At 40.1% G+C, this 19,718-nt stretch overlaps 1 long non-coding RNA gene across 1 annotated transcript in view; it reads left to right on the top strand.

Annotated features, from left to right (window-relative positions):
* The window catches only part of LOC311608746, a 136,787-nt gene extending 123,445 nt beyond the window's left edge, over positions 1 to 13,342 (top strand). The window contains exon 4 of the long non-coding RNA XR_014783125.1: positions 13,296 to 13,342. This is a non-coding gene — a long non-coding RNA (uncharacterized lncRNA). The remainder of the gene's footprint in view (positions 1 to 13,295) is intronic.
* The last annotated feature ends 6,376 nt before the right edge of the window (positions 13,343 to 19,718 follow it).

The following is a 19,718-nucleotide window of genomic DNA, read 5'->3' as shown; positions in this document are numbered from 1 at the left end:
AGTAACATGGCTGCCTAGACAAGGAGACCAGCAGCACTGATTTACACGCCAGTGTGGGAAGGAGAAATCTCACGAGGCCTCACAGCAGGAAATTAATAGCTTCTGAGAGAGGGATTCTTGAGAGACAAGGTTCCTGATAGGTTATCCAATCTCAAGAGATCACCTTTAAACATACATGTTTGTTTTACACACACACACACACACACACACACACACACACACACACACACACACACATGAGTTGTAGCAGGGAAATAAAGGAGGGAGGGTGACAGAAATACAATTCAATGTATGAGATTCTTTTACAGAATTAAAACATTTAAATATAAGAAAAGAACAGAAAATTAGGAGGAGCGGGGATGAATATAATCAAAATACATTGTATGTATGTATGAGCTTCTCAAAGATTTAATAAAATAACGTATTTAAGAAGCAATAGTCTGTTTAATTGAGAAAACAAGACATTTGCACAAGTTGTTTTGGACAAGGATACTGAATTTGCAGCTTAATAGAAAACTTAAGGTCTGTTAGTTGCATCTACCGGGAGAACGGACACCACTCACAGCAATCAGCCTGTCCACATTCCGGAGAAGGTCCGCATCACTCTGAAGGGTACCTTCTGTACCTCCAATAACCTCTGAAGGTTATTGGAAAGGGCTCCAGAGGAGGGAATTCAATCACATGAGTGTCAAGCCAAGTCTCGTGGAAAGAAGCAGAAGAGGCTCTGGGCAGACACATGGTGGAGAACACACAGACTCTGGCTACTGTGTGAACTATCTGTGGACATGTTCAGAGCACCGGTCAAGGGTGTTTCCCTGGACCTCGGTTACAGACGGGGGCTGTGCATGCTCTTTCGTGCACCAACGCTGTTATTCAGGAGAACGGGTATTGGTTGAAATAGAAGTTTCTTAGAAAATATATTCATAGTTCGGATGATGACAGGTGTCCCTTGTTTTGTTTGTCAAGCCAAGAAGGATGAACTAATCCTTAAAGGACATGCCGTTGAACTTGTTTCAACTTCACTGGCTTTGATTGAACAACTACAGCAGTTCAAAACATGGATATCAGGAAGGATTTGGCCCGCATCGATGAGTTGGAGAAAGAAACTATGCAGCCTGCTGATGAACAAGTTACCCTGCTCCAGAAATCAGATACCAGATTCTAAGTATGATTTGTGGTGTCTTTAGGGACAATAAAAGACTTCTATTAAAAATGCTAACTTTTCACAAATGTTTTCAAATTGGCCCAAACTCAAAGAAAATTTAATTGGAGGATGGGTGGGCCTAATTTCCCGGACTTCACTAATTTTGAAGGTCAAAACAAAAGGATCCTGTGTTGAATTTCTATTGTTGTGGAAAGATGTTTGCAAATGTCAACAGGTTTCAAGGAGTATCTGTGTGAACAACTTTCCTACAGCCATCTTTGAAGAGTTAATTTACTTGCTACAGAAGTAATTTTTGTCAATAAATTACTACTTATTGCTGTTCTTGTGAAGGACAGTCGTGAAAAGTTTGCCGGTATATCATGGGATTCTCAAAGTTGTGAATGCTTGAGTTGTAATGAGTTTATGTTACAACTATTTATATACTTATAACAGTTTAAATATTTATATTTAGCTTAATTTTCATCAAGCTTCACTGTATACCACCCATCATTTTAGCATCCATAGACCGTCACTATTTAACTTTTCTATTCAAAATTTTTTTCTACCTGAGCTAAAATGGGATCCATTTGTTTATGCTACAATCTCTCTGGGCAACAAATACTTCTAATTTTCTCTTTTGTTTTGAAAATAGAATTGCTCATTATTTAAAGGTGCTTGGATCCTTATTTATTCTCTTGGAAAGGAGTTTACATTAGGGAAATTTTTTAAAAACTGAAAACTCTCAAAAAAAACTCTTTTAACTTTCTGATTGTAGCTAACACACACACACATACACACACATGCACACACACACACGCACACATATACACACACTCACACACACACACGCACACACACATGTGTACACATGTACACACACAAATGCATGCATGCACACACTCACGCACACACACATGCGTACACATGTACACACACATGCACGCATGCACACAATCATGCACGCATATATGCGCACGTTTTTACATACACTTATAAAATAATACATTTCCCCATCTCTCTTTCATACTTCCCTAGTGTTATCTATCTCTTCTCCTTCTCTCTTTCTCTGCACCATCGTCCTCCACTGTCCTCCCCAGGTGAAGTCCCCTCACTTTTCTCTGCTTCCCCCACTTCAGAGCACCTGGGTTTTATCTTCCCGGTCTCTAGAGCCCGTCCTCCCCTCCCCCGGGGTCTTTGTCTGTATTCCTGGCTTCTGTAGTTGTTCCTTCAGTTTAGATACCCAAATATAATAATTCAGGGAGAATGTGTGGTATGAGATGCCCCATTCTGTGTAATGTTTTCCAGTTTTTATATATTCACCTGTAAACTGCATGGTATCGGTTTCCTTTACAGCTAGATAAAACTCCACTGTGTGTGGCACTTTTCATCCTCTATTCATGAGCTGAAGGACAGTTAGGCTGCTTTCCTTGCTTTTTCTTGCTATAGTGAATAGAGTGGCAGTGAGTATGTCTTTGTGGTAGGCCATCGACTGCTTTGGGTGTGTGTAAGTAAGTGCGATGCTTGTGTCATATGGTAGAACTGCTTTCAGCTTTTGTGTTCACTCTCCACACTGAGTAGTAGCTACACCGATTTGCAATCCCATCAAAAGCAAATGAGGGGTCCCTTTCGCTTCGTTCTTGCCAGCACCAGTGTCAGTTATTTTCTGTATCCTAGCCGTTCAGACTGGGTAAGGTAAGATCCCAAAGTAGTCTCAGTTTGCATTTCTCTGATTGGTAAGAGTTTAAAACACTTTCAAAAATAGTTTTTAGCCATTTTATTTCAATTTTGAGAACTTTTTTCATAAGTACAACTCACTTTTTAAATTTGAGGCCTTTGTTTATTCTTTCTTTTTGGAGCTCCTTATATAATCTGGACACAAGTTCTGAAGCTTATCTATACATGTCAAGGGTTCCTTCAACTCTGTAGGCTTCCTCTTCAATCATTTAGTGTCTCCCTTTACTCTATAGAAGCTTTTTAGTTTCATGAGTTCCTCTGTGTAATTTTTTTGTTCTTAGTAACAAAATGGAATTCTATTCAGCAAGTCTTTTCCTGGAGGTGTAGCCTCTAAAAATGGCGTTTGTGTCTCAGTTTTCTATCTGTGTGTGCTTCTGTCTCTCTGACTCTCTCTGTCTCTTGTCTCTGAGTCTCTCTGTCTCTTATCTCTGACTCTCTCTCTTTCTCTCATCTCCCTCTCTCCTGAATATATAGATATAGCACTGATCCCTCATCAAAGAAGCTTTTCTTTACAGCAAATGGGGCCCATTCCTGAGCTCCATCTACTACAGTAGAACTCCTATATCTCAGGGTTATTGGAGACCATGAAAGGGGCACATAAAGATCACAAGAGGTTAAGGACCAGGCTGTGGGCTGTCAGATCATAATGTGATAAGGAAGTTGAACCTCAGCAGTCTGGCTGCTTAAATAAAAACTGCATAAAGACAATACTAGGTAACTTGCCAATGTGGATGGAATGATTTCACAAGGCACCACCCCTGTATCAAGAGCTACAAGCAGTCAATGGTTGCCAAGAGAATCAGTTTTCTCTAGAGACAAGACTCCTGACTGCTTATTCAATCACAAGGGTTCATCCCTAAACACGTACGCACACAACTGACACCAAAATTAAATGGAGTTGGTCAGTTTGCATTGTGTGTGTTTAGCTTATTATGTATTATATGTAATATATTGTATAAATGTATTACATATGAGAGAGAACACAAAGAATACAATGGTATTATTAAAAATAGTAAAGAAGAGGTTCCGAAGGGAATTATGGGAAATGGGAGGAGCTGGACTGTGGAGAGGAAGAGATGACATGGTGTAAAGTATTTGTGTGTAAAATTTATCCTCAAACACACACACACGCACACGCACACGCACACACACGCACGCACAAACACAGATTCAACAAACTAAACAAAAACACAGACTACAGTGATTTTGTAAGCTCCTTTCTTTTAGGTTTCCTTCTCCTGAAATGTGCTCCCAACAGGTAAAATGCTCGCCAATGATTAATAATAAATTATTACTAGGAGTTAAGGACAAAAGACAAATCTGCAAGCAGTTAGAAAACAATGAAATCCCAAGTCTTCAACAGCTTGGTCCATAATGAAAAAATCATGGCAGATCATCACCATAAACTTGTTTGATAAGGTTGTGCAACATCTAATTATATCCGTCATCTCACTGGACAGAGAGGCCACACAGACGTCATGGGTTTGGCCTCCAGTGAAGCATTTGAAACAGTGGATCATGAACTCTTACTTACAAATTAATTATAATTGCATTGGATGAGAACAGAGCCTGAAGAATTGGGAACTGGCTGGAAGGGTCACAAACAAGAATCAAAGATGCCACTGCGCGCTGTTGACAGTGACGGCAGGGGGCTTCCCAACGGTCAGAGCGTTGTAAGTGTCTACTGGTTATAAAAGTAGAAAAGCTCCTGAAGTAGAAACACTTTCAAAACTACAGAATTAAACAAATATAGACTCTTCTTAGACATAATGCAAGGCTTCATGCAAGTTAACGTTTAATTTAGAATTTGACTTGAGTCTGCGTGTTGAAAATGCCTGCCTCTAGGACCCTCTGGATCCTTCTACTTTGCCGTTCTCCCATGCTTCTCTCATATAGAGTCCCACTAGAATGTCCTCCCCTCTGTCTCAGTTTCCTGGTAAGTGAAGGCTTTCGTGGGACATGCCCCTTGGGCTAATATGCAGATACAAGTGAGTATATACCATTTGAGTCTTTTTGCTTCTGGGTTAACTCATTATGATCATTTCTAGCTCAATCCATTTTCCACAAATATCGAGAATTCCTTGTTTTTAATAGCTGAGTAGTATTCCATAGTGTATATGTACCACAGTTTCTTTATCCATTCTTCTACTGATGGACACTTAGGCTGTTTCCATGTTCTGGCTATTACGAATAAGGCTGCTTTCTCACATACTCTGGTGCCTCACCTTTGACCATGTCTCCTGGAGGGGGAGACCTGGGGGCATTCAGAGGAAGGACAGCAGGTTACCAAGAAGAGACTTGATACCCTGTGAACATATACAGGGGAAGGTAATCCCCCTCAGGAACAGTCATAGGGGAGGGGAATAAGGGGAAATTGGGAGGGAGGGAAGAATGGGAGGATACAAGGGATGGGATAACCATTGAGATGTAACAAGAATAAATTAATAAAGGAAAAAAAAGAAAATGTCTGCCTCTGAAAAAAATATGCATGCATATTGTTCAAAGACGGGTTATGCCATTAAGCATAAGAGCATTTTACGTGTTCTCTAGATACCAGTGTTTGTAATCCCTGCCCTGGTTACTGATTTAAGTAGCATATCTGTTGGAAACAAAGAAAAGAAATAAAGTGCAATTTTAATTTTATACACTTATGTGAGCATTTTCTTCAACTTTTCACGGTGTCGTAAGGGGTTTGCATTAAGTATAATGAATTGGAAGTGTAACAGTCGTGATCCAGCTCAGTTGCCGATGCACAACTGTGAGGCTACAGCTCTGAGGCAGGACTTTTTGCTAAGGAAAACTTCTCTAGGTTCATGATGGAATATTAGGAGTTTTAAATGTGGACTGCAAGACATTGCACAGTCATGCAGTAGTGTTTTAATTTTGCATATTAGGACTATAGCCAGCCAATTTCATATTATAAATATTGTCTTAAGCACATTTAAGTGACAGGTAAATGGTTTAGTGTGAAGAAAAGTGTGTTTCTTTCTTTTCTTTTCTTTTCTTTTTATTTTACAGGTAAAAGGCCAATATTGTCTTCTATACTGAATGGGGTAAATGTTCACTGACATTAAATGATGACGTATTGAACTGATCCAGGAGAAATCATAAGGAACAATGTGATTCCAATGGCAAGCACACAAAATGATCACTTGTAATGCAATCTGAACATTTCTCAGCCCTGGGAAGTTTATTTCAGCAACATTTCATTATATTCTGCCCTTTCACAGGAAGATATACTAGTGGATTTCTTAAAAGTTTGGCTTACTGGGTTTTATTTACTATTGTTCTTTGGGGATGAGGCAGTGGCAGTGCTGTGTGTGTGTGTGTGTGTGTGTGTGTGTGTGTGTGTGTGTGTGTGTTCACATGAGGTGCAGGTTCCCAAGGAGGCCACGGCACATTGGATCACTCAGAGCTGAAGTTACAGGCACCTATGAGCTGCCCAACTTGAATATGGATAAACTTAGGTCTTCTTCAAGAGCTGTATATCCCCTTAACTACTGGACCATTACTATAACCCTTTTACTAGGTTTTAGACCACTGAATGAAAAAACTCTAATTAATTACCCCTGCCCACTTTCATATGAGGACAAGTTAAAATAAAACAGTGATAAGGTCAGAACGGAAGGAACATCCTCACTATGAGGTATCCTTTTAGAGGGAAAGGGTAAATTTACTGTTAAGAACCCAAGTCTGAGTTGAAGGAACATCTCTGCTTGAGGACCTTACAACAATTTATTTTCATTTACAAAAGCTAAAAAGATAAATATATGACATGTCATGTAGTATCCTCAGAGGAAAAAGGCAAATTAAAAATATTCCCTACCAGCAGAAGCATGTTTGCACAACAGCCTCCCAAGGGGGAAGGTGGGATTTCCATCACTGATTGCTCTTAGGATCCACACTGTGAGTGCTGAGCCAGCATTCTGCTCTCACTGGGGAGATTATTTGACCTGTCATGGCTTTTCCATTCATTTCCATTGACATGATTTTGTTGTCCTAATAATCATTGTTTTGGAGAACATTTCGCAGGCAATTTGAATGTTTTTAGTGGTGTCCTTGGAGGTTTGTTTGGCTGCATTTGGCTAGAGCTGAGCTGTCACATCCTAACATAATGAGGTTAGGAAAGGTTCTGCTGCTTAACCCTACCCTTTCTTGGGTCTTTTCTATTTGAACAGACAACTCCAATCTGTTCAATTTCCTCCCCTGACCTTGTGCAGGAATGGTGAGCACTGCAGCTTGTGTATTGTTTGCAGTAGAACAGTGACATGGCTTTTATCTACAAATTGCTAGTTCATTATTATTCAATATTATTTTGGTTATTATTTCAATGAAATAACATTGACATTTGTCTTACATCTTTTCCTAAAATCCAAACATACACACCGGTCCATTAATTTGTTCACACTTGATATTTCCCAGGTGTTGGTTGTACTAGTGGTAGACATTGAAGACAATGATAAAACAGACATGTTTGATGACATTAAAGACCAAAAGCAGGAAAAAGAGTCTAAATGTTCATATCGATATCCAAATCTGTGTGTTGACCTCCTAATCCTCAAGGTAAGGTTTCCTGGTGGTGATTAGATCAACACAAAATGCCTTTATGAGTGTGACTAGTGAATGCCATACCTTAAATCAGTGTCTCCCAATATTAGCACATGTACGAAGACAAGGCCCTCAAACTGGCAGCATTACAAGGCCTTCTAGAGGTGGCTTTGTGGACAGTCTGGAAGCGTGGGACTCTCTTCCTCTCAGTCTCCCTCTGAATGTTCACTTGAGATAAGATGTTTGTCCCTCTGTGAGTTCACATGTGATGCTCAGTCCTCAGCAATGCCCAAGCAAATCATATCCTCACCCATAACAAAACTTCAAATTTAAACCTTCCAAACTGTTAGCTAAGCAAAACCTTTGCCTTTATAACTTAATTGCCCAAGCATTTCACTACAGTATCGTGAAGTTAGTATAATAACTTTAAAACAGACTCCAAAACCAGACTTACGGCTCTCTGTCTTGTGAGTAGGGGTCATCTCTGCAGGATGCACACTTCTGGTGAGACTGCAGCCTGGATCCTGACATCTTCCAGACTCTAAAATCATAAGAATGAACTAAAATTCGGCTTAAGCTATAAAACTTATGGTAATTTGTTTTAGCAACCTAAAAAAGATCGACATGGAGTAATCAAACAAAATAATAACTTCTTTGTTTATAATGTAACGTATTTTGGGATTATATGGGAGGAATACTAAGTCCATCCCTTCTGGTGATTATAGAGGTAATAACTGATTGTGTCATAGAGCTGATTATATCTTATAGAATTTGTATACGTAGGCATGTTTGTATAGCTTATGTTTATGTATGTATATAATGTAAAATGTACTTATTACTGTCTGTCTGAAGGCTGCATGGGAAGAAGAATATAAAGTTCTCAAGGCATTGAGTCATTTAGTGTCCTGGGATGGAGTTTATATGAACATGCTGATGAGAAACAAGATGGGAAGAGGATCTATCTCAGTCTATTATGTGTTTATGTAAAAAATATCTGAGGTTTGGTAATTTATAACAAACAGAAAAGTTTTAGCTTGTAGTATTGAAGGGTGGGAAATTCACTGTAAAAGTTGTCCCTAGGGAGAGCCTTCTTGCTGCATCATCTCTGGGTTGTAGGTGAGAGAAAGCAAGCAAGGACAAGAGGCTGCACTTGATACTTGTATAACAGCACAAAGGCCACTTCAGTAGCTAGCAGCCTTCAGCGTACTATACCTTAAACATCTCACCTTTTAATACTGTTACAAGGAACAAAGTTTTACTGCTGTAGCATTCCCAAGTACTCTCTCCTGTAGACTGTATTATTCAGATGAGAATACAGTGGCAAATCTAGAAGCAAGGACAATATAGGAAGAACTAAATAGAACTGAGAAACGTTGAGTAATAAATTAGAGACTGGCTGCACATAGGGAGTGGGATACCCTAACAGGTGGATGTTGCTGACTTTAATCAAGCTAAGATACAGAAAGAAGAGCCAGTTTCAGGTGGAAAGGCTTTCTAGAAGCATGTAGACAAAAGTTGAATTTGAGGTGTCCATGAAACCAGTAAACACATTGGAGTTTACAATTTGAGAGGAATAGTTGGTTCAGGTATATATTTTGAGCAGGTGATAACTGAAGCTAGGGATGAGGGTGCCAAAACAGGACATATAATACTGAGTTCAGTAAAAGACTCAGCATCCCACGAAGATCAAAAGGACCCGAATGTTAGACATAAAAAGGGGGGTTGCAAAGAAACATTAAATACCACTTATCACCAAACAGCACTTTTAGAAAACAGATAAATGTATGGAACAATGACAAAGCAGTATTGAAAATAGAAGCTTGCTGCAATTAGCTTCATGATCTCAGCCTGTAAAACCTAGAAAGAAACTGTTCACTTTTTGTTTGGAGCTCACATCAAAACAATCTAGCTATACAATGCTAGATGCATAATAAATATTAAAAGATGTCTACAGGAGCAGAGTTTCTATGATATTTTGTTAATAAATGTCATAGTTTGGGCTTCTATTGAGATCTCATATTCCAAAATGATAAAGAAATATGAGCATCCAGAGGTCATGGAGGAAATCTGTTAAGTTTTAGCTTTGTGTTTCTATATACACACACAAGATGGGCATAGAATGGTTTTTACGGGATAAGTTGTCTCAGCTTGAATTTCTAATGCCATGATATAGACCGTGACAAAGCATAACTTGGGGAAGGAAGGGTTTATGTCATCTTACAACTCTCCAGTTGAATTTCATCACTGGGGCAAGTCAGGGCAGGAACTCGGAGGCAGGAACCTCCGAACAGGAACTGAGTCTAAGGCCGTGGAGGACCACTGGGTATGGCTGAAAGGGCTTGCTCAGTTTGCTCTTTTATACACCTCAGGACCACCTTGCTGTAGGGAGTCACAGCCTCAGCAGGCTGGGCCCACCCACACCAAGCATGGCCCCTGCGGACAATTTGGTGGGACCATTTTCTCAATTGAGGTCTCTCTTCCCAATTGACTCTGGTTTGTGTCAAGTTGACAAAAACACCCACAAGAATACAAGTAACTAGATGTCGAGGATGCTAGTGGGAAGCATAGTAACTAATTCCTTTTCTTGGTTCAAATAGTGCTAATTCTTAAAAAAAAAAATTAAAACATGGAGAATAGAAATGCATGAAGATATTAAATTTCTTTAGTCAATATGTAGACATTTTCTCCATTTTAAACACCCGGGACACTTGAGAAGTATGAATAATAAGTTCTTTTTTTCTCAACCCTGGCCATTGTATAAATAACAATAAGTAGTAAAATGGCACACTACTGACAGAAGGAAGAAAAGTAAATAAGCCAAAAATTATGTGGAAGGTTTTATTCATATTCCATGTAATTTTAATTATTTGTGTTCTAATGTAATTTTCATTACACTGGTAAAATGAGGAGACATAGAGACTTTGGCAGACATTTAGTTTAGTTTTGATTTTTAACTTAAGCTATCGGGACAATAGACAAGAGTCCTGCATATGGCTCTGAATTTTAAGAAGACTGTGTGTGTGTGTGTGTGTGTGTGTGTGTGTGTGTGTGTGTGTGTGTGTGTGTTTGCCTGTGCCTGTATACATATGCAGTGTTTGTGTGTGGGTGTGTGGGTGTGTGTCTGTGTGTGATCACTGACATATGGTTATGTATATGGAAATCCAAAACAAGGAAAGCAATCAGTCCATCAATTGGTTATTTTGTTTACTTGAAACCAGAATAGTTAGTTTGACTGATTCCCCCGCCCTGGATGTTTGGACATTAAATATATAACCCAGATGTCAGCTGGGGCCACCTTTTCCTCCTGGAAAGATCTAGATAAAACTGGCTTGAATCAGGATACCCACTGCATGAAAAGCCAAAACTTACAAAAACGTTAGTGAAAGCAGGTAGCTGGAGTTGTGATTTTCACAGCTCCTCCAGCCTCTTCTGCTTTTTCTTTTACTCTTTGTTTCTTGTATCCACTACATTGTTCCAGTTTTAAGACAGTGAACTTTCAAATAGTGTTTGACAAAACAAATCTCCGGCTCACTTACACGAAGTTTAAAAGGAGAATAGAAAACTTGCTATCAAGGAGAAGAAAGGAGGCCAAGCGTTTTCACTGCACAGAAACAGCAAGGCAGTGCACGTTATAGCACATTGAACTTGTTCTGAGTTTTCCTCTGTGCAGTTTGAAGTACTCTAGACTTAATAGACGTAACATGTGAGAATGAAAAAAGTAATTATGGGTGCCAGAGACATTCCTGTTATGGATATTGATCGGTGTAATCACCCAGTAGTCTTATGAGATTGGCCTGATTGTGATACTTGCCTTACAAGGAGGGGAAAAAGAGATTATTTGAAGTCACAAATATAGTTGTTGAGTTTTGATTCCTAGAGGACTATGCCATTCTAGAAAGTGCTTTTATAGAATGTCTTCTTTAAGTAAAATATCTTATAAACTCTCCTCTCTCTCTCTCTCTCTCTCTCTCTCTCTCTCTCTCTCTCTCTCTCTCTCCTTCCCTCCCTCCCTTCCTCCTCCTCCTTACACAATCAAACACACATGCACCATGCACTGACACCCACTCAGAGAGAGAGAGAGATTAAAAGGCATATAGGGAAAGAACAACCTGCTCTATTACATCTTGAGACACAAGAAGTTCAACATAGTCAATTTAATAATAGATGTGTGCTTAGAAGTAAACTCTCTGCCCACACACGTACTTTATTAAATGAGCACAGCGTCAAGCTGCCTTCGGAATGCCTGTTCTATAGTTTCATGTAGCTCCCACCTCTCATGGGAGAAGCTTATTATTACACCGGGTGCTGGGTAACCGAAACTCACGACTATTCAAAACGCAGAGAACAGGCAGCTGAAGACTGTTCATTCATTCCCAAGTGGGACATCTGCACCACCTTTGCTTCAAGGCGCAGGGAACTTTTCAGAAGTGGATGGCTAATTTCTCTCCCAGTAGTGTGCATAGGACCTTTCAGCACTAGGACAGCATGTCAGTAATGATAGAGCTTCCAGGACGGCACCAGTTTGATTTCTCCACGTTCTAAAATAATATTGACAAGAGCAATAGCCATGGCCTGTACTATTTGGAGACTTATTAGACCTCATAGGCTAAGAAGTTCAAAAGAAGCAACCAGTTCCTGGCCCTTGGATTTTTCACTGTTAGCTTCTGGTATCCAGTACTGGCTTTGCTGTTTCCTTACAGGGTAACTCCCTTTTAACTCTTACGTTTTATATGTAGTATATATATATACATGTATCTCTATATAAATATATGTTTATATGTAATATATATTACATATGCTTCTACAGTAGTAAGTTTCCATATGACTCTTTCAAAAGGCCTTTAGTATTATTTATTCCTTCACATAATCTCTTCCTTCCTGTGCCTTCTTTTTCCTCACCACAATCTAACTCTTCCTGTTCCACTATTTGCTCGTGACACCTTGCAGAAGGAGTCTAACTCCCATCCCTGAAAGGCCTCTCAGTCTCATAGCCCCTTAGTAATTTCCTGACATTCCTTCACACACACACACACACACACACACACACACACACACACACACACACACAGATGATACAAGCTAGAGTTATCAGAGAGGAAAGAGCCTCAGTTGAGGAAATGCCTCTGTGATATTTCTCTGTGTGGCATTTTCTCAATTAGTTAGTAATGGGGCAGAGCCCAGCCCGCTGTGAGTGGTGCTATCCCTGGGCTGGTTGTCCTGGGTAAGGCTCCAGGGCGAATATGAGGCTGTCTCTAGCTGACATTCCTAGTAGCAGGGGTGTTGGAGATTGAAAAGGACACCCTCTAACTACACAGGACTCCTTGTGGATCGAGGGGGAGCATCAACCCACAGATGAAAACTTAAACCCACCTGACTACAAGGTGGGCGGGGACAGGGATAGAGTGGAGAGAGTTGAGGAAATGACCTGCTGGTGCCTGGCCCAACCTGAGACTCACCCAGGGGAGACAGCCAACCCTGGCTCTAATGACGATACTCTGCTGTGCTTGAGGATGGGACCCTAACGTGGCTGCCCTCTGAGTGGCTCCTCCCAGGAGCAGATGAAAACGTATGCGGAGACCCACAGCCAAACATGGGGTGGAGTGTGGGGTGTCTTGGGGAAGAGTGAGAGAAGGATGGAAGAGACAGGAGCTCCACGCGAGGGCTGAAAGAGCCAACTAACCAGGGACCACGCACGCGTGGACTGGATATGGCTTCGTGCACAGATGTAGCTGAGCGGGCAGCTCGGTTGTCAGGGGAAGCTCGGTTGTCAGGTAGGTACCCCAGTGACGGAAGTTGGGGCTGGCTCTGACATGGACACTGCTGAGTTGCTTTTTTTTTTTTTTTTTTTTTTGTTACTTTCTCCTGGCAGGGCTGACTCCCTGGGCCATAGGGGAAGAGGGTGCCCTCAGTGCTGATGTGACTTGATATGCTGGCGTGGGTGAGTGGGCAGGGTTCCCCTTCTCTGGGGTGTAGGGGAGGAGGAAACAGGGAGGGAAGGTGAGACTGAGGGGTGGAGGGAGAGGAAGGGGACTGTGACCAAAACATGAAGTGAATAGTTTAAAAAAAAAAAAAGCAGTCTGAGCAGACCAGGGAAGGCAAGCCAGTAAGCAGCAACCTTTCATGGTCTCTGCATCAGCCTCTTCCTCCAGGTTCCTGTCCTGTTTGGGTTCCTGGCCTGCCTTCTTTAAATGATGAACTGCTACGTGCACATGTAAACCAAACAAACCCTCTTCTTCTCAACTTGCTTTTCTGGTCATGGTGCTTTGTCACAGCAACAGAAGCCCTAACCAAAACACAATGTCAGTATCTAATTGGAGGGCCTATGAAGATGTTCCTATACCTGGCAAAAGGAACACTGCAGAAATTATTAGGTTCAAGATATGGAAGCCAGAAGATGGTGTTGAGTTTTTCAGCTGGGTCTTTCATGTCAAAAAGATCTTTAGGAGAGAGAAAAACAAATGTGAAAATGGAGGAAGGGAGGAACGAGAGGATACAAGTGATGGGATAACAATTGAGTTGTAATCTGAATAAATTAATAAAATTAAAATTATATTTTTAAAAAGAATGTGGAAGTCAGGGGAAGAGCTGACGCTGCTTTCTGACTACGGGCTTAAAGACAGCAGAAGAGGTCATGAGTACAAGACTGTGGCCAGCTTCCTGAAGCTCAAAAGAGCAGCAGCTTACAGGAAAAACGCCTCTCTGCTAACACTTCGATTTTAGCCAGTGTAACACACTTGAGGCCTTTGACTTCTGAAACTGTAAAATAATGAAAATACGCATTGACTGAGCCGTTCCTTCCATGGAGATTTTTTACAGCAGCATTGGAGGACTAATGCCAGTGCTGTCCTTGGTAACCAGTGCTGTTTCCACGCCGTATTTTTCTCCTCAGTTAAGGATCCTTATCTCTTGTAGATATACACTATTAAACTGGGCCACTCACCACTTAGTTCTGCCATCCATGATGCTATCCCACCTCGTATATGGAAAATATTTCCTCTCTATTCACTGTCATTCTCTTCATCACATTTTATCATAGTTTATGGTGACCTTTACATCAATGGGTAAGACCCACTTTTTTTTACAGGTAATAATCTTTACCTCTATCTCATCCCCACTCTCGGGATCTTCCTGCCAGTCTTCTTGGAAATAGCAATAGACTTACTCCCATTGTTTCAATGCTAAGCTTTCTACTCTGGGGTATCCTCATATTTCCCCATGCCCCTTCTACTAATCCCCTTCTTATAAGTCACTAACTAGCTCAGATTTAGTTAATTAGCCCAATTTAGTCTTTGCTGCCGGGCTTTTTTTCCTGTGCCCCCTTTGGGCTTACTTTTTTAGGCTCCATGTTCACATAATTGTTCCATTATATAACCTTTCAAATTCTCTCTCTCTCTCGCTTCTTTCTCCTCTACGCTACTGGCCTGATAAAACTTGGAGCCAGATGAAATTTTAGCCACTTAGTTTGCCCACATCCCGAAGAGAATATCATACCATCACGAGGATGAAATTTACTTTAAATCCATATCAATTATCTATTGGAATGTCAGCACTGCCCTGACTTCTGCTACATTAAGAGAATAAATTGTTCCTTGGCCTCTATACATTAATTTTCTTTTCTTTCTTTTCACTCTTGCCGGATTAACTATATTTTGTTTTCAAGTTTAAAGCAACCAAGGAAGAATATCCTCACCTAGCAAGCATTTGCTCTATGAGCCTTCATGCATCTTTCCTTGCATAGACAAGTTCTTTGTGTCTTAGTATAGGAACAGAGCTGCTATTGTTCCTGCATAGTACCAAACATTGTCTTTGCTTAGTATTCAAGACTTTTTTATCATTAAAATGGCCTCTTTCTTTTCTCTTGTGCTATTAACATCAGATTAATTCTGTTTTCTCCTTCTTTATTAAATGGTACTTTAATACAAACCGTGTCATGGAATTTTTTATTTCCATGGCTGGAGAGGTAGCTTGCTTTATACATTTTGTTTGTTTGTTTGTTTGTTTCATAAACATTGAAACCTGTGCCTAATCCCCAGAACCTATGTAAAACATAGCAGGAATTATAATTCATGGATAATGGAGACAGATGAAGGAAGATCCTTGGAGCTCATTGGCTACAATTCTAGCCAATCAGTTCCAGGCAAGTGACAAATTCTTTCTCAAAAGCAGGTGGATTGTGTTGTTGAAGATGGCACCATAAATCAGTCTCTATGCCATCCCATAAGCACATGTGTACACACACACACACACACACATGATAATTAAAGTATCTCTCATTTCAGCATTCCTCACTGTTGCTCTCTAGTTCCTCCATCAGTAAAATTCCTCAAGTCATTATGTTGATTATTTCCGCTTCTCACCTTAAAAGCAGATGCTCAACCCTTTGTTCCAGGAAGGAACACATTCAATTGACTCACTTGGTTTCCCTGTGATAGTCTCTCTCTCTCTCTCTCTCTCTCTCTCTCTCTCTCTCTCTCTCTCTCTCTCTCTCTCTCTCACACACACACACACACACACACACACACACTCACACTCCCAGTTTTCTTTCTATGCTACCATCTCCTATACCTTTCCTTGACTTCATACCTCCGAGTACCTTCCTGCCCAGTTTTGGGAACATTTTCCTCTCTCTAATATATTTTCAGATTTTTATGTGTAAAATTATCCAAATAAATGGTTTTTCTTTTGTTTTATGCATTTGTGTGTACACTGATTACAGAGGTTTTTTTAATCAAAACAAGAAATACAATAAACAAATTGGCTTATTAACATATTCTCGCTCCAGTACATTAAATTTACCATGAAGCTAATGTTAATGAGATAATGTTACTATTATAATACCTCTAGGAGACTATATCTTATTATAAAAACATAAAATTAGTATTGATAAAGTCACAATACAAAAACATTTCCTAATTTTGTAATTATATTTTTAGTCAGTTCACAGAAGGAAAAAATCAGCCTGTCTCCACCTAGATATTTAAAATTATTCAACTCAAAATCAAGACTTTTATTTTTAACAGAAAACTGTCATAAACATAAAATTGCTTTTTTAATCCTGATTTTTTGGGGAAATAGCCCATGTATTAAACAATACCTGCTGGCTGCCATTGTTTAGTTAAATCTCAGTTGCTTATGAAGCAAATCAAAGTACTGTTAAATCAAATCTATGTCGTGCTTTAAAAAAAATATCACCTTGAATTCCTGGTGTTGCCATGTTACTCTATATGCTGCAGTTATCGCACTATTAAATATTTCATTTATTAAAGTGTCAATTTATTAAACATTTTTTCCTAGAATTAGATACACAGTTGTGCCTGTGGGTGAGTTTCTGAAGCTGTAGCATTTAGTGATTCAGAGCTGGGTTGATGTGGCATGGTGCGTGCACTATGAACACAGTGGGTAAAAGCTCCCAAACGCAGTTGACTCTGCACGAACACATTTATAGCATAAACAACATTTTAAAGACAATCTGAGTCAGTATTTGAAATCTGGAAGAATTCATATAAAAATAAAAGTATCCTGATTTCTCTTGAAAATGCAGTGAGCCTCTATTCATAAAATACTAGTTATCTGTGTATCACAAGACCTAAAATTCCATCCCCCTCTTTCATATAGCCTGTGATCTTTGTAGAGCTCTAAGTCTTAGTGGGGACGTCTTCTAATCTTGCTAGATGTGGCCTGGTTCATGAGAGAGAGATTCCGAATGGCCAGTTTCTCAATCGGTCTAACTAGCCTCATGTCACCTGGTCTAACAGGTTTTATTGCTTTACTAGGTTGTCACGTTATTCAGAGTTTGGTTTACTGCTGTCTCTTAGTAAGTAGCCTTTTTCTTGTCTAATGAGAGACAGAAAGAGAGAAGATCAGGACAGGAGGGGAGATGGAAAGGAACTGGGCGGAAAAGAGGGAAGAGAAACCATAATCAGGATATGCTATGTCAGAAAACAGTCCTATTTTCTTTGTTTTTTGTTTTTGTTTGTTTGTCTGTGTGTTTTGTTTTGATTGCTTTTTTTTTTCAAGACAGGGTTTCTCTGTGTAGCCTTGGCTGTCCTTGACTCACTCTGTAGACCAGGATGGCCTCAAACTCACAGCGATCCACCTGCCTCCGCCTCCCGAGTGCTGGGATTAAAGGCGTGTGCCACCGCTCCCCGACTATTTTCAATAAAAGGGTTGAAAATTACTTTCCTCTGAGTAAATTTGAGCTGCACTTAAGGCAGAGTGTGCCATTTATGGTCAGGTCTTCTTGCGTCCATCTGGGAATGGGTGACACTCGAGGTTTCAAAACTGTTTAGCAGGATGGAAGAGCTCCCTGCAGTCTGTGTCTGCAGCATTTTGAAGTTACATTTACACATCCAATGTAGTAAGAGCCATGCAGACAACCAGGGGTGCCAGACACCTGTGATGCTGGGTAGTGCAGCTGGCTCAACTCACTTGTGGGACTCACCAACTGCTGGAGGGCTTCCCTTTGCCTCCTTCTGCACGGGTGAAGTTCTTATTACAAGCACGTGTGATTTGTGTGTTGACTGACCTGTACTAGGTTTTGTCCTCTACTCTGACTTTGATTTTGTTATTGGTGTTTGGTTTTCTGTGTGTTCATTCTTCCTGTGAGCATATTAAGGTAAAGAATATTGCTTCAAGACCTGTTTTTGAAATCACATACATGTCTACTTCTGGTCATGTATATAGTACACAGATAACCATGAAGGCTGGCTGAGACATCATGAACCAACCTTTTCTTTTAAATGTCGACTTTCTTTGCCACTATATAATGCTGAGTTCTCAAGCACTGTGCTCATAAATATATTACAGAATGTTCCAGAAGGAGAGTGAAGCACATACCAATAATCCATTAGGATTTGTTTCTAGAGTAAAAAAAAATGACAATTTTTTTATGCAATTGATAAGTAAGGTAAGTTTTATGTTTGGCTACTTTATATTTGACAGTTTCATTGGAAATACAAATTGTTTATTTCTTGTTTTTGTCTTTTAACAAACGTGTATTCATTTACTTATTTGTACAGAAATATTTTTTTAATTACATTTGAAACTGCCCATGGGTTTTAACTTAAAAACAAGATTAAAATAGCATCTGATTATGCCAATGGCAAGAATAATTAGGCTGCAAAAATGTCACAGCTCCAATTCATTTCATAAGTATTAAGTACGTTAATAATTGAGCTTGGGGCATAGCAATGAGAGTGTCAGTGTTTATTTTGTTGTTGTACTTTAATGACTTAATATGTGGCACGTTGTCCATTAATTAATGACGTGGATAGCCTTCCTTCAGACCTTAAGAGGACTCTGTCCCAAGCTCTGCAGGGCCCTAATTTTGTTCACTGGGGCTGAATCCCTATCTACGTAGTGAATGTTTTCCTTGGATAAAAAAAGGTAAGCACAGTTTCCCACACCTCTGGTACAGAATTTTCAGTAGGTATCTGGGACCCAGGATTTCCTGTTCACCTAGAGGCTGCTGGGAAGTCTTATTGAGGGTTATGCCCCTGAAGTAGCCCTCTGCTATTCCTCAGCCTACTCTCAAGCCTGAGAGGACCCCAACACATTACTCATTTGTGGGAGTCTTTGAAACACTGGCACATAAAGAAGGCGGCCACATAGGTAAAGACCCTGAGCCAGGCAAATGAAGCCAGGGACGGGACGAGAAGGAGGTCAGGCTGTAGATGGAGTCCATCCTCCCATCGGACCAATTACAGAGCAAAAATCGCAGGACTATACAATCAAACCCGGGCATATCCTTTCAAGGGTATATTTTATTTGAATTGGAAATAAGACACATGATTGCATATTTAGAAATATGATACATCTTTATTTATAATTGTATTCTAAATCTGGAACCTGTCAATGAAGGAGAGATAAACATGTTTGTTTGTTTTTTGTTGTTTAAATCACAAGTGGGGGGGATGATGAAAAGACTTTTGAGAGAGCAGGTGATATTTATCCTCTTAGAAGTCGAACCACCATGTGGAGGAGATTGGTTGTTAAGCAGCCGAAAAACATCCTTGAACAAATGCTGAGAGGAAGTATAAATGTGAGCCAGAAACAGGAGGCGGGGCCTTTGGAGACTTGGGATAGTTTTGGCTGTTCATCGCTCCACTTAGAAACTCTCCTAGAGAGAACGGCTCGAGGGAAGGCTTCAGGGATCGGGGCTCTGGCTGAGGTTCCAGGTTCTGGTTACTCCAGGTTCCAGCAGAAAAAATCCTGCTGATTACACCAGGAGAATCGTTCCTCGGAACTGATGTCCTTATGGTTTCGTTATTGTATTCTTTAATCTTGTTTTCCT

Source organism: Acomys minous (genome assembly GCF_964271855.1).
Source record: "Acomys minous genome assembly, chromosome: 11".
NCBI classification, from domain to species: Eukaryota; Metazoa; Chordata; class Mammalia; order Rodentia; family Muridae; genus Acomys; species Acomys minous.
Note: the sequence above shows the minus strand (reverse complement) of the source record. Positions and strands in the feature narration are given on the sequence as shown.